This window comes from Magnolia sinica, chromosome 4 (genome assembly GCF_029962835.1).
Source record: "Magnolia sinica isolate HGM2019 chromosome 4, MsV1, whole genome shotgun sequence".
Lineage (NCBI taxonomy): Eukaryota > Viridiplantae > Streptophyta > Magnoliopsida > Magnoliales > Magnoliaceae > Magnolia > Magnolia sinica.
This window is the reverse complement of record NC_080576.1, coordinates 72,267,204-72,273,279: the sequence shown is the minus strand read 5'-3', so window position 1 is coordinate 72,273,279 and position 6,076 is coordinate 72,267,204.

Below are 6,076 nucleotides of genomic sequence, written 5' to 3'. Positions count from 1 at the left end.
GCTAGTACGCAGATATGATATTGATGATCTTACTCTTAGGTCATAATGACCATGCGTCATGGATGGATAGATTGCCACATCATAGTTAATACATGGAGGTACAAAAACATACATGGGTGTATCTTAAAGGAGAGATATTGCTCTACTTGTTATTAAGAACTTGAGATTAAACATAACAATTAGGGTTGTCAATGTGGCAAGCCCGAGGAAGGTCTCAGCCTGGATTTTGAACTATTTTAGGCTGGGCCGTTGAGCCGGCCCTATTCAAAATTCTGATTTTTCAGGCCTGAGTCTAGCACATTAACACCGCTAATAACAATCATCGACCATGGGAGAGTTATGTAAGACCTTTTGCGGAATAATTGTAGGATCTACTGTGCATTGGATGTGAAGGACCAATGAAGAAAATGGCTTAACTGTTTGTGCTACCATTGCTATAGGTCGAATGCTAAAGTTTTCCTCTCCTTACACCATTAGAAAAGTTTTGATGGGATTACTGCTTCTGTTGATGGTGTTGGATTGGGGACCCAACCTTGTTAATATAGTTTAGAGGGGTGAGGAGTTTGAAACCCATCAAAACTCCTCTCCCCAAGGCTCCACATGAATTGGTAATCCTAGTTCCTCTAAAACACTGTGTGAGTATCACAATTGTAGCACTCCACCCCTTATATGAATCTCTGGATGTATCACAACTTAGTGGGGCCCACTAGTATACCCGATCACATTATCCAACTCTTAGGACAATCCAGACCATTGATCAATAAGGCCCACCTTATAGGATTCTTACATTCTCCACTTGGGCCACATTGATCAATGTCAATGATTAATCTTTTGAAAACATTTTGAAAAACATGTTTTGATTTGAAAAAACATCCAATTGGTTAACCAATACAATTGTTGGATAATATAGGTAATGCTATTATAATCTAGTCCATCAAAACTGCCAATATTGGATCGCGACAGCCATCACAACATTTAATCTAAGCGAAGTGGGACTAAGCATGGTCACAAATACTATCAATCTTAACGACATAAATTAGGAACTAGGAAGTGTGGTATAAGGATTACACACGTAGTTTGATGATGTGTGCTTATTCTTAAGAGGTCCTTGAGCTTTCAAATGTCTCCAATGAGACATGACTATAGTTCTACTTATTCAAAATAGATTACGCATGCTTAGAGAGAAGCAAAAATTAACTTTATATCAGAATCATCAAATAAATTTTTTTAAATGAGATCCCTTTAATGGCTGTAAAAATGAAACACGCTTAACTCCTACTAATTGAAAACATTTGTGGAATAAATGACTCCCATGGATATTACATGCTCCTGAAATGGCATGATAGGGAGCCCATTAGTGAGTGGATCTACAATCATCTGCTTAGTGCCGATGAATTCCACAGACACTTGACTATTCTGAACTCATTCCTTTACAATAAGATACTTGATGTCGTTGTACTTCAACCTTGAGGGATGCTTGTTGTTACTAGAGAAGGAAATCACAGCTAAATTATCACAAAATATTCTCAATGGTTTCAGGATATGCTCCAGTACGCGCAAATTTGAGAAGAAACTCCATAATCACAAAGCCTGATTAGTTACCTCATGACAAGCAATGAATTCAGCTTCCATGGTGGATGAGGCTGTGGTTGACTGTTTCACGCTTTTCCAAGATATAGCCCCACCAACTATCATGAAGATGTAGCCTGAGGTGGACTTCTTAGTATTAATATAGCCAACATAATTTTACGTCTGAGTATCCAACCAACTCCAAATGGTCAGATCTTCTGTAAGTGACTTAAAAGTCCTTTGTTCTTTGCAGGTAGCGTAACACTTTCTTTGCAGTTATCCAATGCTGCATTCTTGGATTAGATAGATACCTGCCCAACATTCCAACAACAAATGTAATATCCGGTCGCGTGCAAACTTAAGCATACATGATGCTTCCTATTACTGATACATACAGAAATTCCTTCATTTGATTCTTTTCCAAATCATTCTTAGGACACTGGAATTGTCTGAATTTATCACCCTTAATAATGGGTGACTGTCTAAGAGCACAGTTTTGTATGCTACACCTTTCGAGTGCCCTAGTAATATAGGCCCTTTGAGACAGGCTGAGCAATCCACGTGATCGGTCACAACGAATCTCAATGCCATTGGCATAAGAGGCGTCACCAGGGTCCTTCATTTCAAATCTTTGAGATAAGAAATTCTTTGTGTCACTCAACATCCTGATGTCACTACTAACCAACAGAATGTCATTAACATACAAAATCATCATAACAAACTTACTCCCACTGATTTTAATGTAAATACATTCATTCGCAATATTTTCTATAAAATCATATGAGGAAATTACTTCATGAAACTTTAGGTACCATTGTCGTGATGCCTGTTTCAACCTATAGATGGATTTTTACAGTTTACAAACTAGATGCTCTGAGCCATTGGCTACAAAACCTTCAGGTTGCAACATATATACGTTCTTCGTTAGATCCCCATTGAGAAACGCAGTCTTTATATCCATCTGATGCAACTCCAAATTCATATGAGCTACAAGAGCCATTGTGATCTTGAACGAGTCTTTTTTAGATACTGGTGAGAAAGTCTCCTTAAAGTCAATACCTTCACGTTGGTTAAAACCCTTGGCAACAAGTCTGGCTTTATATCTTTCAACTTTACCCTTAGAGTTCCGTTTGGTTTTAAATATCCATTTACAACCAATTGGCTTTATTCTTGAAGGTAGCTCTATAAGATTGCACACTTTATTGTCCCTTATAGATTTCAACTCATCTTTGATGACATCAATCCAACGAGAAGGGTCAGCACTCTGTTTGACTTGCATAAAGGATTTAGGATCCTTTTCCACTCATGTTAAACTCATGCTCCTTATACGATGTAATCGTCTCGATTTACAGGCTTTCTCTCTCTTTCAGATCTTCTCAATGACTCATTCTCTTGTGTGTAATTTTAATTTCCCTCACCAGTGGGTTGTACAGGAGGTTCACGGTGGTGTTCTGCAGTAATTTCAGGCTCAGCTGCAGCATTAATATCCACATGATCTGGAGTGACCGTGATCGGAGTTACAGTCCTTTCTTTCTCAAATGCAAAGTTTGTAATGTTAGTGTTCCAAATGTTTTCAGTGTTCTCAATGAATCTGACATTCTCATTCTCAATAATCCTGATAGAGTGGGAAGGACAGTAGAATCGATAGCCCTTTGACCTTTCTAGGTATCCTATAAAGAAACAACTTATGGTTATGGGATCGAGTTTTCTTTCATGCGGGTTATGAACTTTGGCCTCAGCAGGGCATCCCCAAACATGCAGATATCGGAGACTTGGCTTTCTCCCATTCTACAACTCAAAAGGTCATTTACTTAGAACATTACTAGGAACCCCGTTAAGGATATAAATTACAATTTTGATCGTGTCACCTCACAAAGATTCTGACAATGTCGAATTGCTTATCATGCTTCGCACCATGTCCATATGGGTGAGATTACGCCTTTCAGCCACACCATTCTGCTCTGGAGTCCCATTGTCACACCCTAGATTCGGTGACCGGAACTCACAAGAATCCTAATAGCCGATTTTGACGCCGACAGCCTCCGTAGTACCCCATTCTCGGCTCCTGACACCTATTCACCAGGTTTTAATCCTGGGATCCTACAAGGAGGATTTCTATAACATAAGTTCAATCCAGAAGAGCATACTTAAGATCATAACATAGTCACTGCAGATGATAACTAAGGAACAACATTACAAAACCCACTAGAAATTTAAACTTATACAAGGTACAAGGCTAAAAAGGGAAATATAAGAACTATATAAAGGAAACTCCAAAAGGATCAGCAGCACGCTCCAGCTCCTAGCCTGTAATCACCTGCACGCATCAATCATACATAAGCTTATAGAAAGCTTAGAGGGCGGTGTAAGTGTGTGCAGGACAGGTGCTATAAATGCGATATCAGAGTACACGGAAGAATACGTCATGAACCATATATACCATCAATGCCAACAGCCATACCAAGGCTATGCTATACCAAGCATGAATGCAGTAAGCCGTACCAAGGCTATGCAATGCAACATATGAGTACTGAGCACCATATGAAGGCGATGCACAAGAGGCCTACATAGCCAATGTCATATGTAAAGTGCAAATGCGATCATGTCAGTCCTCATATCCAGTCCGCATATCCATACGGTTTCACTCTAGGGAAACCACCGGGGTCAAATACACTACCAGCCGACTGCCACTCTCCTAGCCACACAGTTTAACGAGCGTAAGAGACCTCACTACCTGCCTGTGGATAGCCAATCACTAGCAAGGCTCGACGGTAGTGGATACATTCACGAGATGGTCAAATTCAGCCTAGCTATTACCCCCTAACTCGGGTGGGTAAGGCCACACCCTATCTCAACCGAGCATGCTACATTGGGAGTCACGGCCTAATGATATAAGGTACTCGGGCGCTCATGTTTTTCGCTCGGTCTCGGTGTTGAGGTGTCTCCTGGTACCATGAAGGTTTAAAGGCTTTCACCCAAGGACATCCTAAGTGCCCTTTATGCTCAAGTAACATTTTTGGTGTCCAAATCCAGCCATGCATGATATGCTTATGGAGGCTATAGCCCTGATGAAGCAAGGGTGAATGTCAATCATGCTATGCAATACCAGATTCATGAATCACACATATCAACCATGCATCAGTCATAAGCATCCAACGTGCTCAAGAGGGGTAACTCCATCCCTCACAATATCCTGCCCAATGGCATAACCATGACCAATCACATCTCAATCAAGCATGCATATGATGCGTATGGGAGTGGGTCATGAAGATGAACAAAGATGCCAATGCGGTGAAGATGTACTCTCCTCCTAACCAAGTAGGGTTTATGTACTTAGATAGTTTCCCATAAGGAATACAACCTCTAGTGGGGGCCCAATAGCCTGGGGTAGCCCACAAGTCTAAGATAGACAATGACATGGGCCTAAATGATGAGAATGGGTCTAACAAGAGTCTATGGTGGACCTTTAACCACTTATAGATGCAAGCGAGCCCACCATGGGGCCACAAATGTGGACATTCAACCACCATTTGTCCCAAGAAGGTAGCCCAATAACATTCTACCAAGAATCAAGGCTCGTGGCCCGAGTACAATCATACAAAGGAAATGGGCAACTATGTACATACCACATACATCACATGTTGGGCCTCAATAAATGGCCCAAGGCCTATATACATAATAAGGGTTCAAAGGGCAATACATGGCCCAATCCATACCCAATATCATGGGCCTAAAGGGAAGGTTATGGCCCAAGAATAAGGTCACCCAGTCCATACATTATGGTGGGCCTAGTGGGCTGCTCATTATCCCAATCTCATGGGTAAGAATCACATTCAAGTTAAGCAAATTGGGCCTTACAACTTTAGCCCAAGAATCTAGTTGATTTGGTGGGTAATTAAGGGCCTAACTACACATATATCTCCAGCTTAACCAGCCCAACATAATAATGGACATAGCCCATAAATCCAATGAGCCTAACTAGGACATTCTAGCCCATTTGGGCCTACAAGATGTCCTAAAATCTGGCCTACCAAGGCCCTTAAAATCAATTTATATGTGGGCCTCCCAAGACACTAATTAAGCCCAAAAGTTAGAGGTTAACATGCATAGTGTGTACATAAAACAACCCTCAGCCTGGTGGGCCCCTCAATCCCCAAAACAATCATCTATATGCAGAAATTTCTGGGTACTTGCTGAAATTTCAGCCCACTCACTTCTTGGGCCTGCTTGAGCCCAGAAATTGGTAAAAATGAAGGGATTATTAATCCCATGGTGGCCAACAATATACATAGGGGGCCCCACCAGATGGAGAGTGTACACACAACACATAAATCAAGTGGGCCTACTACTGGATTGCAAGTCCAGCAGTAGCCCAAGCAATGGGCGTCCCAACATGGTGGACGGTCCAATGGCCTGGACGACCAACTATATCAAAGCTCAAGGTGGGCCCCACCATGGACGTCCCACCAGGGGTGCACCACATCCAAGTGGGCCACACCAAATGGGT